This window comes from Artemia sp. Qi Xiang Cuo, chromosome 20, assembly GCF_049724085.1.
Source record: "Artemia sp. Qi Xiang Cuo chromosome 20, ASM4972408v1, whole genome shotgun sequence".
NCBI lineage: Eukaryota > Metazoa > Arthropoda > Branchiopoda > Anostraca > Artemiidae > Artemia > Artemia sp. Qi Xiang Cuo.
Genome location: NC_142813.1, coordinates 39,232,665 through 39,256,099, shown reverse-complemented (window position 1 = coordinate 39,256,099; position 23,435 = coordinate 39,232,665). Strand labels below are relative to the sequence as shown.

The following is a 23,435-nucleotide window of genomic DNA, read 5'->3' as shown; positions in this document are numbered from 1 at the left end:
TATAGGACATTCTCCTATATGTGACCTGGGGATATGTTGAGTGTCCTGGGGGAAGTCTCTTCTGATAAAGTGACTCAATAGGTGTTCAGGCTCAGTAGGTACTCAAACTCAGTACTTACATATTTGTAATCATTAAATTCCAAACGAGCACTGAGACATCTTTTTAAGATGTTTTGGTACCCCATTAGGGCCAAAGAAAAAAAAAATAAAAAAGAGACATCCGTTTTTCGGAGCTCCTTTTCGAAATCGTTTTCCTCTCTTTGTTTTATAACTCACTACAGCACCAAGCCGCCTGAGGCCAGCCCAGCTATGCACGCTCCTCCACCCCAATCTATTCAAACCCTCCCTCTTCACACCCTCCCAAGAAGTTCCCATTTTCCTTAAATCTTTTCTTACGACAGCCTCCCACCCAAGTCGGGGACGACCTATTTTTCGTTTGGCCGACAACGATAAATTTTGGAATGTAATACTCCATCTGCAAAATGCATCCAAAACCCAACTTAAAAGATTTGTTTTTTTCATTAGGTAGTTTTTTTCAAAACAAGCTGTAAACCTCCAGTTAAATCACCTTTCTTATAGAGAGATTTAATTAGAGTTGTCTTATAATCGATATTGATTCATTCACCTTTTTAAAATATTATATTTATAATTTTAAGTAACTTATATCTAAGTTCACAACCCCCCTATTAAAAAAAACCTTTGCCTCACAATTAGTATATGGTGCCTTATTATTATTAATCCTTTTAGTACTTATTATATTTTAACACTATTAACGCATGGGGTCTTATTATTTTTGTATCCTTTTAGTAAATTGGATAGCTTGCTACCCCATGCACAAAAAAAATGATGAGGGTCTGTTATTCTCCTGTATGTAGTCTCTGGCAATGATGATTCTAACGTTGGAACTTTCATTTGTATATGCCACCATTTCCGAAGGGTACAAGATGTTTTCGAACTTTCCGTTATTTGGTTATCGCAATAGACAAATCAAAATAATAGTTTTATTTCTGAATCAGCTTTATACTGCAATTTCTTTGTATCAACGCGCGGGTTTTACAACGCGTTTTTAGCTTAATGCTAATACGGACCGCGTTTTGCTCTTTACCATGGATTAATGAGCTTAGACTTGTTGATACTTCAATCCAGCGACTAAAGACTGTCATGTACCTTGGTGTCCTGATAGATGAATGTTCAAGTTTAAACCCCATATAGAGTTTTTAAGTAGTAAGATTGCAACCCTTCCTCAACACGCCGATCTTTACGCTAAATTTCTATTGTTTTAAAAAATAGCGTTGTGAGAAAGAGTCTAACTTAAGCGTAAAAAGTGAGGCATTGAGGAGGGGACAGCCCCTTTCATATACGGAATAATTTCTGTTCGTTTTAGGTTTTAATGTTGCTCCTTAGTTTGAGTTAAAAAGACTTTTTTTTTTTAATTTAATTTTTGAAAGTTTTTAAATTAATAAATTTTTTGATTTTGGCTCACTTTACAAAAATTATTAAAAAAAAATATGCATTTTAAATTCACTTTTATTTGATTAAATTGCTTTCTCTAAAATTTTTAAATTTTATTTACGAACTTTCTTATTAGTAATAAATATACTCAACTTACGAATTAACTTAATTAACGAACTTCTATATTCATACATTTTTAATACGTATATTAGGGGGTTCTCCCCCAGTAAATACATCGCTCTTTATGCTAAAGTTCGAATTTTGTTCCAATTCTTTAAAAATTACCCCTTAATCACAAAAGCCGTTAATTAGAATAAATAGCTCTTACGAAAGTACTAAAAAATCTTTGGCTTAAAGAGCGAGGTATTGACAAGGGGGTGAACCCGTTCATATACGTACTAATTTCTGTTCGTTTTAAGTTTTGATGTTGTTCCTTACTTTCCGTTGAAAAACTTGTTTTTTTTTAATTTAATTTATGATCTTTTTTTAAATAATTATGTAAAGTCAGGTGCACCCTTCAAAGAAATGTCAATTGGTACATTAAAACGTACTCCTTTGAAAGTTCCTCACACATAACAACAACATTTTGTTCCAATTCTTTAAAAATGACCCCTTAATCATAAATGCCGTTAATTAGAACAAATAGCTCCTCTGAAAGTACTAAAAAATCTTTTTCTTAAAGAGTGAAGTATTGGCTAGGGGGCGAACCCAGTAATATAAATAAGAATTTCTGTTAGTTTTAATTTTTAATGTTGCTCCAGACTCACATTTGAAAAACTTTTTTTTTTTTTATTTATTTTCTGATCTTTTTTTTTAATAATGATGGTAATACCGGCCCCCCCATCATATCAATGTATCTTACCACATGAAAACTTCCTCCATGTAAAGATCCTCCCACCAACACCCCGCCCCTCCCCACCCCCCCAACCAAAAAAAATCCCAACATACAAAAGCTCTATAATTACCATAAACAAAAAAAAAAGGTAACATTTGGTAAATTTAATAACTTTAAGCCCTCCCCCCAGTGACTTTGGTGGATTAAGTCATCCTAAAAGACATAGTTATCATATTTTCGACCATGTTTAACAAAATCTCATAATTTTGATCTGGTGACTTAGAGAAAAAAATGAGCGTGGGAGGGGTCCTAGTTGTCCTCCATTTTTTTGGTCACTTAAAATGGGCACTAAAACTTTTAAGGTCCGTTCCAATGAGCTCTCCCACGATATTCTAGGACCACTGGGTCGTAACTTTGGATGGGTAGACTAAACTTGATGAAACTTATAAATTTTAAATCAGCATTAAAATCTGATTCTTCTGATGTATTTATTGGTACCAAGATTCCGTGTTCTAGAATATCGGTTACTATTGAGCCGTGTCGCTCCTTACTTGCATTTCGCTACAACGAACTGTTTGATAAGTGCGGAGGGGTGGACTTTCGCAATGTTTTTTCAAGGTTGACACGTTGACCTAGGCATCAATGCCGTTCGTTGTTTTGGTCAGAGGTTTTCACATTCGTTAAAATATGTTTACTATTTGAAAGACTATTCTACATGTTCTATCTGAGTGTTCTTTTTTAGTTTTATGGTTTATAGATTAGGGTCAAAATACAAAGCACATTAAAATGAAAAATATACCCCATTGAATCCGTCTTAGGTCTATTCACATCCGAAAAAACAACGATTTTCTAAAATTGTATTTTTGGTTGATTCAAAATTATTAAGTTGTAAGAGATCAAATTTTCGTTGGCGTTGCCAAGTTACCAGTTGTAATAAATAAGTAAAACTAATGAGTTAAATTTGAAAACGCGTTTTTTCCTTAAAAATTCAACCGTTAATAATCTGTTGATTCTAAAGACAATTGCACCTTTAAAGGAAACCTATACCTTATTAAGCTGTGTGATGTCACATGTTTCCATCTTATTTTCTATTAATTTTTCGCCCATATTTCTTTCTTTTGAATTTGATTTCCGCTGGCACAATAAGCTAGATAACAATTGCTACTGCTAACCAGGTTGCCACCCTGACCTGGAAGAATTTACTAAATCGGAGAGGAAAAATTTACTAGATCGAATCAGTTTTTACTAAATGCTCAAAAAAAAATTTTGCACCATCAAGCATCGATTTTTACTATAGGAGCATAATCAATTTCCTTTTTTCTTCTTTTTTTCTCCTTTCCTCTTTTCTTTTTGCTTTTTTTCTCCTTTCCTCTTTTCTTTCGTTTTCATAGTATGATTGAAAATTCCGGAAACCTACAAGTTCTAAAGTCCTTTTTTTGGATATATATATATATATATATATATATATATATATATATATATATATATATATATATATATATATATATATATATATATATATAAAATGTTACATTTCTACTTACTTTTAATTTCTCTGAACATGCTCCTTTTTTCTCAATAAAAATTTTCAAACTGAGGAGATTCACCTAATCACCTTGGGTGATTGGCTTTTGTTTTGATTCCAATAGATTCCCGATCATCACAAAGCCAAGTGTCATTATAGCTTCATTTTTACTTGGTAAGATTTAATACATAGAAAGCTGATTTTGTCGACCTTTAGACGCCGGAAGTGAAGTGTCTGTTTATGAAAATGGGTGACTACTTGTCTGTCTCTGAGACAGACAAGTAAAATTGTAAATTGTAAAACAGACAAGCAAAAATTGGACAGTGTCATATGTTTACGTTAAATTTTCTCCCTGAATACAGGGAAAATAAAAAAAAATTTTTGTTTACTATAAACTTTTTAATAGTTTTTACTTGATTTCTGGACATTTACTATATCCTCTAAATTAACTAGATTTTTTTTTTTTACTAGATCTAGTAAAATCATCCTGACGGTGTCAACCCTGCTGCTAACAACTCACCGCAACATCAATCTGCCTCAAGACAGCATAGCTACGCATGCTCCTCAGGGTTTTTTTTTATCTGCAGTTTTATTACAAATTTATGCGTATGATATTTTCTTTTACTTATGGAATAGTAGTTTTTTCAAGTTCATTTTTAAAATCAGTTCAAGAGCAAGAGAAATATTTGTTAGGAGGAGAGGGCTCAAACCCAGTCTATCCCCTGGATGTGTTCTAACGATAAGATTTCACTTTAACCGCCCTTGGTACTTCAATGATGTCAAATACTAAACAATAAACCTAATCTCTTTATGAGTTTGATAAGCGGCAACAAGTATTTTTATCCTTATCTAAACGTTTCATTTACTTTACTTTGTTGCTTTCATTTTTTTCTTACCTTTAATGATCTCATATAGTAAACTTAAGACCTAATCTGTTTTTGAGTTAAATAAGTGATTCATGTCGTTTCTTTACATTTTTTATTATTATAAGAAATTTATTTATAAAATTTAAATTTGTAAATATTTAGATAAATTTATAATTAATTATATAAAAAATAAAAGTTATTTAAAATTAGATTAAATTAAGCTGTTGAGACAGAAAAAATTTCCCGCTTGTAAGTAAAGGACCTACCATCCCCTCAACCCCTCGCTCTTTACGCTAAGGTTAGATTGGTGCTTTCTTGGAAGTATTTTAGACTGCAATAAGTGTAGTATGCTGCAGGTGTGTTGCAGGTGCTGCATATGCGTTGTTTACCGATTGTCTATCAAAATAATTGAACCGAAAATTTTAAAGGTTTGAAGCAACTGAAGCTAAATTAACCCTATCATTCTCTTAGCATTGAGATAAAAAGTTTAGTGAATTAGAGTATTCGTTCATGAAGTATTTAGATAAAAATGAGTCAAGCTTTTGCTAAGAGAGTGGGGATTGAACGGGTGGCAGACCCTAGTATTTTTGATAATATCTGTTCGTTTGAAGCTTTAACGTCACTCTTTACTTCAATTTAAAAAAAAACTGTTTTATTCAATTTAATTCCTGTTTTTTTTTAGTATAAATTCAAATAATTTAAATTTTATCATTAAAAAATACCCGTGTAGCAACATAAGTAGGACCTCATGATCCTCAGGACCCTTATTGTACGCTTTGTCACAAAAAATTTATTTAAATAAAGGGAGTCTAAGGACAAATTCCCCTCTTAATCAAAGGCAACGCTGCCTATAGTAAAGAGCCATTAGGTTTCGATATTATTATAATTCTTTCCCGAGGCACTAAATATGGAAGGGGTGGTTGTACCTGCTTCGAAGTGAGCTTATTCGATTGGAAATCTAAAGTTTTAGTGCTCTTTTTAAGAGTCAAAAGTAATCGAAGGGTAATTAGCCCCCCGCCCAGGCCCTGGTCCACCCCCGGCAGCCGCGCACAAGGGGTTGACAGCACTTTTGTTCTAAATAGTCCAAAGATCAAATAATTATGCCCCTAGGTTGACAATACCCCAACAGCCACGGGCAAGGGCTGTAAGTTATGTAATTTGCCCATTGTTAACATACTATATTGTAGTGTAGTGACACAGTGTAGTGTAGTGACACAGTGTAGTGGCATAGTGTAGTGACACACACAAAAAACCGCAGTTAAATGACCACAAAAACTTAAAATAATATACAAATACAATTAAAATATTTCATTTAAACTTTTGAACAAAACGATTACAACAAGACAAAACGTCATTCAAAAACCCTAATACAAACCAACAAAGTCATAATATAACACACTCACGGTGGTCCACGAAACCAAAATGCCTAAACTGCCCCATCCACTAACATCTTCTTCCGTCTAGCAAACACTCCTCTCATGCTTCACTCATTAGCCTATGCTTCTTCAAACTCACCCCTCCTTCCCGATACTTCAACATTTTACTAGTCTTTTGCTTCTTAAAGACCTCATTTCCAAGTAACATTTATCAACTAATCTATTGAACCTATCACTAAAACCTAACTTAATTATATAATACCTTAATTTAAATCTATCTAATATAACGCCCTTATAAAACCCCCAAACTTCTGCGTCCTACTCAATTACCGACAAAATCTACATCCGCTTCAGTAACTCAATGCCTCCAAGACCTGTTGACTGGAAGGAACTACATAGAAACATTCCTATTGCCCTCGTCACCTTATTTTTAAATAATTCTGCATGCTGACCACACTTATCCTGTTTGATTACCCTAAACCCTAAGTAAATAGACTCATCCAAAAGAGTTAAATTTTCACCTCCAATCCTAACCTCCTCGTCCTCTCAACAACGAAACCCCCTGAGGTACGAACATTAAGTATTAACTTTTCCTCTCGTAGATATACCTCTATAATATCCAAAAGCCTCTGGAGGTTTTTGGCTTAGTTAGCAGGACACGTGAAATTATTAAATAAAAAAAAAACAAGTTTTTTTTTAAATTAAAGTAAGGAGCGACATTAAAACTTAAAAAGACCAGACATTAGTCCGCATATGAAAGGGACTGTCCCCTCCTCAACGCCTTGCTCTTCAAGCTAAAGCTTTTTATTGTTTTAAATTTATAAGAAAGGTGATAAAAGTGAGTGTGGTAATTATCGAGGCATAAGTCTGGTATTTTTAGGCAGCAAATTACTTAGTAATATGATACATATTGGACTGAGATATTCAGTATACGATTATTTACTATAATAACATTTGTTTTTAAATTATTTTTTGTTAAATTAAATTTTTAAATTAATTAAAAAAGATTATTATTTCACCGAGTGGAGAGTAGGTGGGATTTAAAAAAAAAAGAGAAGAACAGTGCGGTTTTAGAAAAGGTAGAGGATGTGTCGACCAAATTTTCAATCTTAGGTTAATAATTGAGAAGTGCCTAAGCTGTCAATTGCCTTTGGTCCTCAGTTTTATAGATTGTGAACAAGCGTTTGATTTTTTTGATAGAAGACCTTTAGTAAAGGTTTTATCCTTGTATGTTATTAAATAAAAAAAACAAGTTTTTTTAACTGAAAGTAAGGAGCGACATTAAAACTTAAAACGAACAGAAATTATTCCGTATATGACCGGGATTGTCCCCTCCTCACCGCCGCGATATTTACGCTAAAGTTTTTGTTTTTTTTTAAAAAATAAAGTTTGTAGACATAGTAAAAATGTATCGAGAATATCGAGGCGTTGTGGCTGGGACAGTCCCTGTCATATACGGTATACTTTCTGTTCGTTTTAAGTTTTAATGTCGCTCCTTACTTTCAGTTAAAAAAGCTTGTTTTTTTTATTTAATTTTTGGAGGTTTTTGAATAAATGCAGGTTTTGATCTTGGCTCACCGTACATGAATAATTGAAACAAAAATTGCATATTAATTTACTTTTATTTAGTTAAATGGCTTTCTCGAAACTTCTTTAATTTTATTTACGAACGTTTTTATTAGTAATAAATATATGTAACTTATGAATTAACTTACGTAACGAAGTTTTACATTCATATAGTTTTAATTGATTTATTAGGGGATTCGCTCCCTAGTCAATACCTTGCTCTTTAATCGAAAGTTCGAATTTTGTTCCAATTCTTTAAAAATGACTGCTTAATCATAAAGGCCGTTAATTAGAATAAATAGCTCTTATGAAAGTACTAAAAAATCTTTGGCTTAAAGAGCGAGGTATTGACTACGGGGTGAACCCAATCATATATGTAATATTTTCTGTTCGTTTAAAGTTTCGATGTTGCTGCTATTGCAGTTGAAATACTTGTTTTTTTTTCATATTAAATTTCTGATCTTTTTTTAAATAATGCTGGGAAGTCCGGCGTCCCCTTCATAGCAATGTCCCTTCCCCCATGAAAACTTCCTTCATGGAAAGATCCTCCCACATACCCCCCTAACCACCCCCCGCCCCACGACCAGGAAAAATATACCCTGAAAAAGTCTGTATACTTCCAAATAACCTATACTATATGTTAACATCGGGTAAATTTCATAACTTTCAGCCCTCCCCCCGGGAGCTTCGGGGGAATAAGTCATCCTAAAAGGCATACTTATTATATTTTTGAACATGCTGAACAAAATGGCTATCTCAAAATTTTGATCAGGTGACTTTGGGAAAAAAATGAGCGTGGGAGGGGGCCTAGTTACCCTCCATTTTTTTTTGTCACTTTAAAAGGGAACTATAAATTTTAATTTCCATTCAAATGATCCCACCAACTATTTTCTTGTACCAATGGTTCTATACTAACACCCCTGGGAAAAAAAAAAAAAAACAAAAACAAATAAACACGCACCCATGATATTTCTTGTGGCAAAAAATTCAAAATTCCACATTTTTGTAGATGGGAGCTTTAAACCTCTACAGTAGGGTTCTCTGATACGCTGAATATGATGGTGTGATTTTCATTAAGGTTCTATAACTCTTAAGGTTTCTTTCCCCCTTGTTTTGAAAATCAGACAAATTTTTCTCAGACGCATAACTTTTGATTGTTAGGATTAATCTTGATCTAACTTATATATTTGATCTCAGCATTAAAATTTGATTCTTTTGATGTATCTATTTGTATCAAAATACCGTTTTCTAGAGTTTCGGTTACCATTGAGCCGGGTCGCTCCTTACTTACAGTTCGTTACCACGAACTGTTTGATACCCACAGTTTATATAATTATCCAGTAAGCTTATCGCAGATCATTTCTGGTCGTCGTTCTCGGTGCGAACAAAAAGCTCTTCCCACTTCTTCGTGCATTTATGGATCAGTGTGTTTGCGTCTATCAATGAGACCTGGTTACTAAGTGTATTATTCGTAATAGCGGGTTTCCACTTGTTTCCGATTGTTTCGCGTCTGACTTGTCTACCCGTGAAAAGATCTGATGCCGCCTATGTTTCTACGTTCTCTGGAGCACTCGCACCCCGGTCCGGGTTTTCATAATGGGTGAGATAGGGAATGATCATACTGGATAATTATATAAACTGTGGGTATACCAGACAAATACATTAAAGTGATTAGTGCTATGTACGAGAATAACACTGTTGCGGTTAAGGTAGGAAATGAGGTTAGCAGCTGGTTTTGTATCAAATCAGGAGTTAAGCAGGGCTGTGTTCTATCCCCCTTTATATGGATTACTTTAATGGACTTTGTCTTAAGAAGTAAGGAAAAGCAATGGGAGACCACGGAATCAAATGGGGAGGAAAAAGTCTCCTGGACTTAGATTATACTGATGATTTAAGCATCCTAGATGAAGGTGTGAGCAAAATGAATGAACTTTTAGAGGTTTTGGGAGTTCAGGGTGCTAGAACAGGTTCGAAAATTAATGTTAAGAAGACTAAATCACTAAGGCTAGGAATAAGTGAAGATGAAAAGGTGACGTTGGGTAATGAAAAATTGATCAGGTGGGCAACTTCAATTACCTTGGCAGTATTATTAGTAAAGATGGTGGTTAAAAGTAGAAAAAGATGTTACAAGTAGAATAGCCAAGGCTCAAGGCATTTTTAAGTCACAGTTAAAAAAAGTTTGGAAGAACAGGAAGATAAGTCTGCAAATCAAGTCACAGTTAAAAAAAGTTTGGAAGAACAGGAAGATAAGTCTGCAAATCAAGATTAGAATGTTAGAAGCTACAGTGATGACAGTGGTCAAATGTGGCTCTGAAGCATAGGCGCTCCGAAAAATGTATGAAGATTTGCTAGATGTTTTCCAGAGAAATCGCTTAAGGATTGTTCTGGGTACCCGGCTGACTGACCGTATTTCAAACAATAGGCTGTACGAAAAATGTGGTTCAATACCGCTCTCTAGGGCTATGATACGAGGTTGAAAGGAAAAGAAAGGTTGAGGTGGCCAGGGCACGTTGTGCGGATGAAGGATGACAGATTGCCGAAGATTGTTCTTTTTGGCCAACCGTCTAGGGATAAAAGGAAAGCAGGTCGTCCTCGTCTGGGGTTAGAGGACGTCATAAAGAAAGATTTCAATGAAATGGGAACTTCGTGGGAGGGTTTAAAAAGGGAGGCTTTGAATAGATTGGGATGGAGGAGGAGCGTGCGTAGCTGTGTTGGCCTTAGGTGGCTTGGTGCTGCGGTGAGTTGTTAGTCGTAGTAAAATCCGTTTACTTAGGAAAACGAGACAAATTTATTTACAGAACACATTGACCCTCCAGTATATACTGACTCTCCTACTAGCTTGTAACGGAATCGGGCACACAAAAGCACAAAAATCCAACCCCTGAGTCAAGTGAACCTCCGGGTTATATTTATCAGATTTCAGCCCACGAACGAACCTATTTGACAGCTGCATTAGTCCCTTCCTAGGGCAGGATGCTGGTATCTACGCTGAATCTGTACGTTTGCCTATAATAACACAGCCGAAAAATCGTCTAGCGGAATTTTTTTTAAATTTTGGGCTCGGGAACTTTGTTCCAAAGAAAATAAAAAAATCAACGACCGGCCCGAAGCGGCTTCAGACCGACTGGCCCAGGGGGCAATGGTCCCCTCGCCCCCTCCCGGTTCAGTCCGCTTCTGCCTATGGGGAAGATATTACCCCCCACATCTGTTGAGAGGGATGCCAAGCACAATAAAAACACACTATTTGCATGCTGGTTGTTAAGAGGGCGTATCAGCATTATCAAAGAGACGACTGAGGGCATTAAGTTGAAACTTTCAGGGTATGTTGAGGGGAGTGTTGTTGAGTGATCGTAAAAAAACAAGTCCCTCATTTTTCCAGCTTAACAGGTTGGACAGCTTTGGCTCTTCATATTCAAAGTTCAGAGATGTTTTTTGAAGGTCTTACACTATGGTTGTTTAGCACCAGGTACAAAGACCATGGTAAAGTTAGAGGCCCCCCCCCCAAATCTCTCTGCTACACATGTTGGAAGGACCAACTTGTTCAAAATTGGTAAAATTTGTAAAAATATTAGTGCGTGGATTACATAACGCCACACCACCGCGGAGGAATATGTTGTAAGCTGTCCTTTGTTTATATATAAGGTTGGTTATTAGGAAAAGGGGGCATGTTCGGTCGTGAATCTCTAAAAAGGCTAAGGGTACTTGGGTAAAATTTTTAGAAAATGTTGAGGAGGATCTCAAATAAAATCGAAACACACTATATGCAGAAAGATTGTCAAAAGGGCAGAACATCAATATCTAAGGAACGGTTAAGGTTATTAGGTTTTAACTTTAAAGGCGTGTTGAGAGGGATGTTGAAAAAGGAACTAGGGCAACTAGCCTCCCCTCTTGCCCTTTTAAATGCTCCCTCTTAACACTGATAGACATCTGAAAGAGCCATTTTAGTGATATTAGTCAAAACGTCTAATAGTAATGCCTCCGGGGATGCTATGCCCCCGGGGTAAGGAATGTAGGTTACACATTTATAAGCAAGATTTATCCTTGGAAAAGGGGGGATGTTTGATCCTGGGTGTCTTTGAAAAGGATAAGGATATTGAGGTGAAGTGGTGGGGAATGTTGAGGAGCATGTTGAGCTAAATTGAAAGAAACTATCTGTATCTAAGCTATCTAAAAGGCGTATCTGCAATACCTTAAGAACGGGTAAGGGTATCAACTTGAAACTTTCAGAGCCTCTACTACTGCTACTGCTACTTCTCTGCGGCTGCAAATGCGACTGGTTTCGACTGTGATTGTCACTACCCCTGACCCTCCCGACTGCGAGAACTTGCAACTGTGACTGCTTGCAACTACTACAAATACTTGGGACTACTTTCAGGGAATGTTGAAGGGATGTTGAATAAAATCAAAACACCGAGTGCATGCTGATTGTCAAAAGGATGCATCAGCAATATCTCAGGAACGGCTGAGGGCAATAAATTGAAACTAAGGGTACGTTGAACAGTACATGGAAGGCAAAGGGCCCACCTTGACCTTTCTAGATCCTCTTAACATTGTTCAAAATTTATGAAATATCCACTTAGTTTAAATTAGTCAAAAGTTCTAATAACTACGCCTCTGGGAAGGTCATGCCTCCCACAGCCCCTGGAGAAATGGTTGTGAATTAAGCAGTGTGCCCATTGTTTAGATACAGGATTTGTTATTGGAAAAGAGGGGGAATGTTCGATCCTGTGTGTGTCAGAAAATGCTATGGATGTTAAGGTAAAACTTCAGGGAATGCTGATGCGAATGTTACACCTAATCAAAAGACACTATGTATATCCAGGCATTCAAAAGGGCAATCTCCTAGAAGTGGCTAAGGGTATTAATTGTACTCTTTCAGGGCCACTATTGCTACTACTACTTCTCTGCCTGCAACTGCGACTACTTGCGACTGCGACTGTGACTATGAATATTTTGGAATACTTGCAAGCATGACTACTTGTTCGACTATCTCTGCTTGAGACCGGGACTGTGTCCGCTTTTGGCATCTAGGTTATCATAAGGGTATATCTGCAATATCTTAGAAGCGACTATGGATAATAACTTTACAATTTCAGGACCACTTTTGCTACTTTTACTGTGACTGCATTTTATGTGACTGCATTTGCTAATGCGACTATTTCTAATTTTGACTATTGATTGCAACTAATTTTGACTGGCGAATACAAGCGAATGCAATTACTTGTGACTGTGACTAAGACTACTTGCGATTGCGACTTTGACTATTAGCGAATACAACTGCTTGCAACCACGACTATGTGTGACTTTGACAACAAAGACACCAAGCGCATACAGGTTTTCAAAAGGGCGTATCTGAGCGTATCTGTATTAATCTCTTCAACGGATACGGGTATTTGGTTAAAACTTTCGTGGAATGCTAAGGGCTTGTCTTAAGCCCTTAGTATTCCAATAGACACTAGCCAATAGAGACTATGTATATCCAGGTTGTCAAACCGGCATATCAAGAACAGCTAGGGAAAGGTATCAAATTGAAACATTCAGAGAATGTTGAAGGGGATGTTGAGCTTCAAGACACTATGTTTATCCCAGTTGTTAATGGGCTTAGCTGCAACATTTCAGGAACGGCTCAGATTAGTAAGTTAAAAATTTCATGAAATGTCGAATGGAATACTGAACCAAAGCTAAAGACATTATATGCATTCAGGTCGTCAAAATGGCATGCGTGCGATATCTCAGGAAAAGACAAGGATATTAAGTTTAAACTTTCAGATTTGAGGGGAGTTCTGAACCTAATCAAATACAGCTGTGTGCATCTTGGTTGCGAAAATGCGTATGTGCATTATCTGAGGACAGAATGGCTAATAGTACTTAGTTGAAATTTTCAGGGAATGTTGAACTAAATCAAAATATATTGTGCAAGCCCAGCTTGTTCAAATGGCGAGTGCAATATCTCAGAAACAGTTAAGGGTATTAAGCTGAAAGTTTGAAAAAATGTTTAGAAGGATGTTGAGCTAAATCAAATTATACTATGTATATCCTGGTTGTCAGAAGGGCATAAGTAAAATACCTCTGGGACGATATATGGCATTTATTTGACACTTTCAGGGAATGTTGAGGGGGGTTTTGAAATAAATCAAAAGACATTAATTAGGATTAATAATTTAAGAGTCTGATATTTTAATTCTTAAGCTGGAGACGTGAATACTCGAGAAATATTCATTATATTAACAGATAACATAACTTTGGCAATAAAAAGGAACAGAAACTAATAAAAAAAGGTTTTAAAAGAAAAGTCAAGAGCCATATTAAACTTCAATTCGGCAGAAATAAATTCCGGTACTTGCGCATTAAACGTACTCTTTTATATACTGTATATGGAATGTCAAACTGAAGACGCTACAGATACCCGCCAGACTGGTCATTTCAAGATTCCGCTCTTAAGAATTGGATTGCAAACAGTAGTTTTCTTTGCGTTTACGATATTTAAACTGTTGTTTTTGGGGGTTTAGGGGGAGGAGGTACCTAGGTTAGGTTACGTATTTAATATATGGTATGCTTTACCCCCCACCCCTAATGTGAAAATATATATCCCAATTTTGTTTGTAAAATATAAGGCCTATATATTCATAATATTTTATTTATTTCATTATAATTAAAAAAGCTTGACTTCTTTAGCAATATATAAAAGAGTACGTTTATTGCGAAAGTACCTAAATTCCTATAATAATTCATACTCAAAACAACGATAATTTACCCTTAACGAACACATATTACAATAAAGTATCATAGCAAACATAAAGATAACCGATAGGGTACTAATATAGATGAATAAATAAATATTAAAACGAAGAAAAATTACTACAAACAAGGGTTTGGCTGCTGCCCTCTTCCTCCTCTCTAACCGCAAAAGTCTAAAGTCGTTGTGTCATTTGAGTTTTACTGAAAACGGATTATATTAAAAATATTTCTTTTACATTTACAAAACTGAACAATGAAAATCGCAGTGAAATAAAATCTTGGATCGCTGAGTTTCCTGGAATTAATATAATTATTTATTAAATATTCAGTTAAATTTCATTAATTTTTTCCAATCATCTTAATTGTTATAATGATTTATTATATTATTTGTCGTCGAAGTATTGAAAAACAAAATCATACTGTTCAAGATACATTTAGTTTTAGTTAGTTTGTATTCACTGTTAAATGTCTGTTATATTTGTTGGTTATGATCGTTCATTTTGATTTCGGTTTGTTCGGGGTTTCATTTACTCTTTAATAGTAATTTCTGGATGTCTTTGAGTTTCAATTATTAATGGAATCTATTTCTGCTGATCTTAAGTTGAATATTACTCTATACTTTTCTTTGAAAAACTTCTTTTTCAGAAAATAATTTTTGATTAATATTATGCAAAGTTCGAGAAGTGAAATTTGAAAATATTAAAAATAATAAATTAAAGTTCAAAAGTTTGAAATTTCTGTTCTTTCAGGCTATGAAAGAGCGAGGTATTGAGGAGATGGCAGCCCCCCTCATATACTAAATAAATTTTGTTCGCTTTAAATTTTAATGTAACTCCTTACTTTCAGTTGTAAATTTTTATTTTATTATTTAATCCTCGGTTAAAAGACTTAACAATCTACTCGGGTTATTCATTGAAGCCTGGCTACCAAGCCAAAGGATGCCTCCAACTTTTCCCGGGAGACTCCATTCCTTCGACCCAATTTCAACGTCCCACAAAATTCTTAGTTTTCAAATATAATTAATGTGTTTTTTTTTCTTTTTTTTTAAAGAAGTAAACAGCTATATCAAACAGTTCGTGGTAACGAAATGTAAGTAAGGAGCGACCCGGCTCAATACTAACCGAAACTCTAAAAACCGGAATTTGGATACCAATAGATACATCAAAAGAATCAGATTTTTATGCTGATTTCAAATATATAAGTTCATCAAGTTTAGGTCTACCCATCAAAAGTTACGTGCCTGAGAAAATTTGCCTTATTTTTGAAAACAGGGGGAAACACCCCCTAAAATTCATAGAACTTAAATGAAAATCATATCATCAGATTCAGCATATTAGAGAACCCTCATGTAGAGGTTTCAAGCTCCTATCTGCAAAAAAGAGGAATTTTGTATTTTTTTGCCAGAAGAAAGATCACGGATGCTTGTTTATTTTTTAATTTTTTTGTTTTTTTGTGGCTCATTCGAACGGAAATTAAAAGTTCTAGTGCCGTTTTTAAGTGACCAAAAAAAGGGAGGCGACTAGGCCCCCTCACACGCTCATTTTTTTCCCAAAGTCACCCGATCAAAATTTTGAGATAGCCATTTTGATCAGCATAGTCGAAACATCTAATAACTATGTCGTTGAGGATGACTTAATCCCCCACAGTCCCCGGGGGAAGGGTGGCAAATTATGAACTTTGGCCGATGCTCACATATAGTATTGGTTCTTGGGAAGTATACTGATTTTTTCTGGTAGTGAGGGGGTGGTCGGGGGTTATGTGGGAGGATATTTCCATGGAAGAAGTATTCATGGGACAAGGGACATTGCTATGAAGGGGGCACCGTATTTCCCAGCATTATTAAAAAAAAAATTCAAAAAAAAAAAAAGTTTTTCAACTGAAAGTAAGGAGCAAAATCATTCGTATGTGATTGGGTTCGTCCCATAGTCAATACCTCGCTCTTTAGGCTAAAGTTTTTTTTTAGTACTTTCATAAGAATTATTTATTCTAGTTAACGGCCTTTGTGATTGAAGGGTCACTTTTAAAGAACTACAACAAAATTAAAAATTTAGCGTAAAGAGCGAGGTATTGAAAGGTGGGCGAATCCCCATATATACGTATTAAAAACGTATGAATATAGAAGTTCGTTACGTAAGTTAATTCGTAAGTTACGTTTATTTATTACTAATAAAAATGTTAGTAAATAAAATTAAACAACTTTCGAGAAAGATATTTAGCCAAAAAAAAGTAAAATTAATATCTAAATTTCGTTTTAGTTATCCATGTACGGTGAACCAAAATCAAAACCTGCATTAATTCAAAAACGTCCAGAAGCTAAATAAAAAAGTTTTTTTTAACTGAAGTAAGGAGCGACATTAAAACTTAAAACGAACAGAAATTATTCCGTATATGAAAGGGACTGTCCCCTCATCAACGCATCGCTCTTTACGCTAAAGTTTAACTCTTTCTTACAACTTTATTTTGAAAAACAATAAAAAACTTTACCGTAAAGATCGAGGCGTTGAGGAGGGGACAGCCCCTTTCACATATGGAATAATTTCTGTTCGTTTTAAGTTTTAATGTCGTTCCTTACTTTCATTTAAAAAAATCGTTTTTTTTTTATTTAATTAAACCTAAAGCCAGCAGACGTAGACAAATGATTATTCAAACTTTAAACCAAGAGAGATTACTATGAATGACTAACTTAGGCTACACATAAAACGAACAAAAATTACTATGAAGGGATAAGTGAAACCTTAAACAAACTGAAATTTAAATGAATAACCACATACAATTTCAGAATAACATATAATACTATAGATGAATAAACGAAACCTAAAATGAACAGAAATTAAAATGTATAATCTAGTTAAACTTGATACGAATGGATCTGACTACAAATAAGAGCGGAATAGCCGCTACACTTGAACCCTATGAATTTCAAAGGTCATTTGCGCTTTACTGAAAACGATTTATATTTCAAGCCACTTGTTTTATTTTCCATAAATTCAATAAAAACACAACGAAATTAAATCGCATTGGTAATCAAGATTTACAAATATGGGCCATCACAAATAAGAGCGGAACTACCCCCCATCCCTTCAAACCACAAAAAGTCTTGAGTGTCTTTTGCGCTTTAATGCAAACGGTATGTATTTCGAGTTGTGTGATTTTTATGTCTTGAAATATTAACAACAGAAAAGGAAAATCACCATAATTGAGATTGCAGGAAAGAAAATATCTCTTAGAATAATAAGACCTACACCTACGACTTTCAATTTAATTTTACTATTTTAAAAGGACGCTTTTTTTGTAAAAAAGAAAAATTCTTTTGACTCTTTCATTCAAATATATACCAAATTGTTGCCTAACTTAAACTTTTATTTAAACTTGGTATATTTGAAAGGTATACTTCGGAAAGGAAGAAAAGTTTGTTAAAAAAAAAAAAAAAAACGGATAAGAACTTGCTGCACATCACGCTAATGAAAGTAATTGTTTAAAATTGAATGATAGGTCTGAAACCTGGAAGTCTCAGCATTTAATTTCAATCTTTCAGTGCTAGGACGATAAAAGAGAAACTGCTTAAAATATATTATGTTTTCAGTGAAGTACAAATGACGTTTTGGCCCTTAGGCCAAAACGTCGTTATAACATCTGTTCATTTTAAGTTACTTCTACTCATCCATAGTAGTATCTGGTATTTTTAAGTTTGGTGTCCTTATTTATTTTAATTTCTGTTATTGACTTATTCGTTTCAAGACTTATTGTATAAGGTTTATTTCTGCCCGTCTTAGGGCTGAAATAGTAACTCTAGTTGGTTTAGGTTTGCTCGTTTCGTTTGACTTGCTGATAATTTTAAATTTCTGTTCATTTTAAGTTTGACTTCTTGTATTACTTTATTCCTTACCGTTTTAAGTTTTTATGCTCCTTAAGTATTCCACCGTCTTTTACCTCTGATTAAAGTAGTTACGATTTTCGTAAAACAAAAAATTATATTCAAATTCCTTTTACTCCCTCTGTAAGGTCAGATTTCAACCCTTTAATGGAAAGTCATATTGCGTGGAATAGGAAGCCTCAATGAGCTCGGAGGTGCCACTCCTTTAGGCTATTAAAGAAATTTGCCACAAAAATGTTGGCTTCTTAGAAGATACTTTATTTACTTATTTTTATTCTTGTTTGTGCAGGATTAATTGGAGTCTATTTAATCTACGTAATCTATTAAATCTATCCAATCTTTTTAATTTTTATGTTCCATGATTTTGTATTTTATTTTTATTTATTTATTTTCTTTTGTTCATCATCCTATGAGGAAGTGTTTTTTTTCTTTGAATTACTGACTCATGTTTTTTTGCCCCTCTATGCAGACCAAAGAACATTTTGCTGAATATTTTATGTGTATTTCGTGATGAATAAATCTTATCTTAAAATAACTGCTTTTCTGTGAACAGCTTTTTTTAAACATTTTAAGATTATTCATGGGCGGGTTTTTATTTGAATATTTTTAAATAGGCCTACTTTATTATGGGTTAATTATAGGAATATTTGCAAACTATTTTTTTCAGTTTTTTCTTATTAAAAACGTAATTATTTTGTAATTATTTTGTCTTCATTCGCTGGAACAATGAGACCTCCATTGATCCAGTCTACATGCCTTGTAAGTTTAAGCCAGTTGGAGAAGACAAACAATGGTTTGGCTCTGTTTCAGGCGTCACATATCGATACAACTGAACTTCAAAATATTTCGCCTTGGTTGAGGTCTATCCGACCCTGTCTACATTCTCAGCAAGTTTCAAGCTTTTCAGAGACGAAACATGTTTAAAGCCCTTCGGGTTCACAAATTGAAACTTTTTCTCTAATAGGGTTCTTTATTGCCCAGAAGATTATAAAGAAAAACCAAAGAAAGAAATCTTGAAAACAGAGGGTCTAAGGAAAGAGAAGAAGGAAATCCGAGAGAATATTTTGTCTGAATCACAGCAATTCTTCTCAGCCTTCTCAGCGTTGAAAAAGGGAAGGCTGTACACCATAACAATTTAAAATTGTGTAAAAAAAAAAAATAAAAATAAAAATCTAAATCAAAAGAGAATAAAAAGAAAAGTCGAACCAATATGTAACAAGATCTTTCTTTTTATTCATTTGGTTATAGCCGTTTTCCCCTTAGAAAATCTTGACTCTCCTTGCCTCAACTTGTAACACAAACCTGAAATTTTCAATTGTGTCCCTCAATTGAAAATATCTCATGTCCCTGAGATACTGCAGTAACTTTGGATACACATTGTGTCTCTTGGTACACATTTATCTCTGGCCTGTTTCTCCAAATCAAAATTCAAGATCTACTGTCCTATTCCGACACTCTTCGAAATCTTCAACTGCGTCCCAGGTAGTTCCTGAGATACAACAGATAAAATATTTTGCAAACTTGGATACAAATAACGTCTTTTGAGTTACTTAGGTATGTGTCTCTCGTTTATGGAGTACATCCTTTGGAAACTCCGGAGATATATGGCCTAGTGCGTGATCCTTAAGAATTCCCAGTCGATCAGACTAGCGAAACCAAACATGCCGTTTTTCTACTGAAACCTATCTGTAGCCGTGGACAAGCGGTAGGCTAACTTACATAATTTAGAGCCATTGCTTCTGGGGCTCTGTGGTTCCTGTCGAACCCTGAGGCCTACTTGTTAGACTTTCGTACCGTTATGAACAAAATGGCTTTTCAAGGTTTTGTCCAGCGCCTTGGGAGTTTATGAGTATGCTTAGGTTAAAAAGGACATGGGAGGGGTGCTTCTTTGCCTCCAGTGCTTTCAGTTTTTGGTCGAATCAATCCCATCCCAAGTTCCTACGACCACGTTTTCTGCAAATATACGAAGGGGCTGAATTCAAAATTTGGGTGAGGGGATCTAGAGGGAAAGAAATGTAATCCAATGTAAAATAATTCAGTATAAGTAAAATAATGTCAAATTATCACGTCCGAATCTGAGTGATTTGGACGTCATATTTAGCACGATATTTAACGTGATATTTACCGCGTGATGTTGGTTTCACTTGTGAAAATTTACGGAAGACAAGCTTTAATATCTAAAAATATACGAGTAAAATATTTAGAAACTAAATTTGTCGTGGTGATCCGATTTAGTGACATTCAACTTTTACTTGTTATTAAATATGTCCGGTCTTAGTTCAGAAACGTTTGTAATTGTTTATGTTTTAGAGATTTTAATTTTCGGCGGATTTTTTTTTCAAAATTTTGGAATCTTTTTTATATAATAAATTCTTCTTAATTTCCAGTTTTCTAAGGTGTGCGAGGGCTGATGGGTAGAGCAGCCGGAGGTGAATGATAAGCACCGGCAGCATTGCTAGCATATGTATATGTAGTAAAAATGTATAAATTTGATATTTTTGATTTCATTTTTTTAAAATCATCAGGACTTATTTGCTATTTTATGAAATTGATCTGATGTTTGATTTTTTAGGATTATTACTTTCTAAATGAAGCGTGGAACGCTGAGCAAGGACTCGAGTTCCTCCTACAGAGGGAGAGGACGTGGGATGCGGTCTGCCAGAAACCAACATCAAGGCAGAAGATTTGAGCTAGATGGTTTACAGATGTTGAAAGATGAAGAACCATCAATAATCTTGCAGTCTTTAACAAGCAAAAGGACAAATTTAGAGAAAATCCTGCAAGAAGCGACAGATTTAGATTCTTTCAGCCTAATCTTAAAAATGTTTGTAAGGATATCAGAGTCAAAAGCACCAGATTTACTTCCAAATTTATTTGTTGATCTCCTAATGATTGTAAGGCGTTCTAGTTTTTTCAAATCGTTCACAGGCGCTTTAACTCAGGCTGCTGTGGCCAAAAAACTGGAAAATGCTCGCCTTTTTGAACTTCATCAAGACCTTGTAAATTTTTCTAGATTTTTCTTAGATAAAGCACCTACTTCAGCGTGCGAATCAGTCCCTGAGTGTTTTTTTGAAACAGTCCTTCAGTTGAAAATGATATTGCAGATTAATGGTTACAACATTCCAAGTACCATTTACGATGACATACGACAATTGAATATGCGATTTAAAGACGCAAGAAACCGACTTATTGGTTTGAATGAGGTAGGAGATGAAAAAAAACTCCGCAGGCTCGCAAAGATTGGAGAATCATCGTCTATGCAGCCACCTGATGACTTTAGGGAATATAGTGTAATACCAACAACGGAAGATCTTATGGCAACAGAAAAACAGTTCATCCGACCTGCAATTATCGACGGACCATATAGAAGTGTGGACGATTATCTTGATATTCAGTTTAGGCTGCTCAGAGAAGATTTTATTTTTCCACTAAGAGCTGGTATACAAAAGTACATAGACTTCAAAAGCCAAAAAAAGATTCTTCGAGGGAAAATTGATGATATGCGGTTGTATTTTGGTGTAAAGTTTATTGATTATAATGTGTTGCAAGGTACGCACACTATTTGTATTCCAAATGATCGGCTCAAAAAAATTGCCTGGGAAAATTCTAAGAGGCTCTTGGCTGGGTCTTTACTTTGTCTGAGTAAAGATGATTTTAAAACTTTTGTTTTAGCCACTGTAGCAAAACGTGATCCTGAGCTCCTTTCTAAAGAAGGAGCTATTGATATTAGAATAGAAAATGTGACGAATTTCAAGAGTCACATGACAGGCTCCTTTATATTGGCAGAGTCTTCTGTGTATTTTGAGGTATATCGTAATGTACTTCGAGTATTGCAGCAGATCAGAGACGATAACTTACCAATGAAGGAGCTGGTACTGGGTAAGGAAGTTAAAGAAGAACTCCCTCTGTATCTGCGTACCTTGAAAGAGATATCTTATACTCAATATGACTTAAGTATGTTTTCAACTCGAAATAGCATGTCATCAGCATTATTAAATGATGTTGACGTATTAAGGTTAGATCAAGCATTGATTCCAGAAAATTTGGGTTTGGATCTTAGCCAGTTTCAAGCCTTGAAAGCAGCATTGACACAGAAGCTTGCTATTATTCATGGACCTCCCGGCACTGGAAAAACCTTTATTGGGCTTAAAGCGTTAGAAGTTCTGCTTGTAAATAAAGAAGTATGGGAAAGCAGAAATATTTTTCCAAATACCACAGGTCCAATATTGATTGTATGCTATACAAACCATGCCTTAGATCAGTTTGTCGAGGGTGCATTAAAATTCACAGAAGAGATAGTTCGTATAGGAGGAAGATCAAAGTCTGAAGAAGTCAACCGATGCTCTCTTTTTGAATTGCGGAAGAAATACCGAGGAGATGTATGTCGTAGCAATTACCATTCTTCTAAAAGATATGAACTTAGGGATATTACTAATCGACTCATTGAAAAAGACGCTGTTATTCACTTGATTAAGAAAAAGGCTGTAATTCATGAACAATTTTTATTTCGGATTTTGGCCTCTGATAGTTGCAGTTTGGATGAAGATTTTCTGCAGAATCTTTTTCAATCTTGGTCTAAGGTAAAATACTAGTTTCTTTTTCAAACTAATTTATTTGCATATATAAGCCGGTTTCTCGTATATCTTGAAAGATTACCTTTCTTCTGCTGAACCTGATAGTGCTTTAATTTTGATTATTTATTGCACATATCTTTCACCGGCTAATTTTTTCCCCCCAGTGAATCTATGTATCTTACAGTTACTATTAGCACGAATAAACCCTTACTTACAGTTTGTTACTACAGGCTATTAGATCAAATTCTGTTTTTTTTTTTCAATTAGGATGATAGTGGGTTTGTGTTAACTACTCCCCCACAACCCTCAGGGCAAGGGTTTTAAGTTATGCCCTGGGGGCATATAAGGTTTTTATAGAAGGCGTTGTCGTAGAAACTTCAAAACAGGCTCATTCGATTGGAAATTAAAGAGTTATTGCCCTTTTTAATAGTCGAAAGTGATTGGAGTGTAACTAGCCCCCCGTCCACCCCTCCACGCCCATCATTTCCTAAGACACATCCAATCAAAATTTTGAGATAGCCATTTTGTTCAGCGTAATTTATTTCTAAATAGAAAATATATTTTTGAGGAGGACACTCCCCCACAACCCTCAGGGCAAGGATTATAAGTTATGCCCTGGGGGCATAAAA

General features: G+C 35.0%; 1 pseudogene across 1 annotated transcript in view; it reads left to right on the top strand.

Moving 5' to 3' along the window:
* Positions 1 to 23,435, top strand: part of LOC148940178 (NFX1-type zinc finger-containing protein 1-like) — a 171,224-nt pseudogene that overhangs the window by 10,468 nt on the left and 137,321 nt on the right. The window contains exon 2 of the transcript XR_016143460.1: positions 20,805 to 22,812. The product of XR_016143460.1 is annotated as an NFX1-type zinc finger-containing protein 1-like (transcript). The remainder of the gene's footprint in view (positions 1 to 20,804; positions 22,813 to 23,435) is intronic.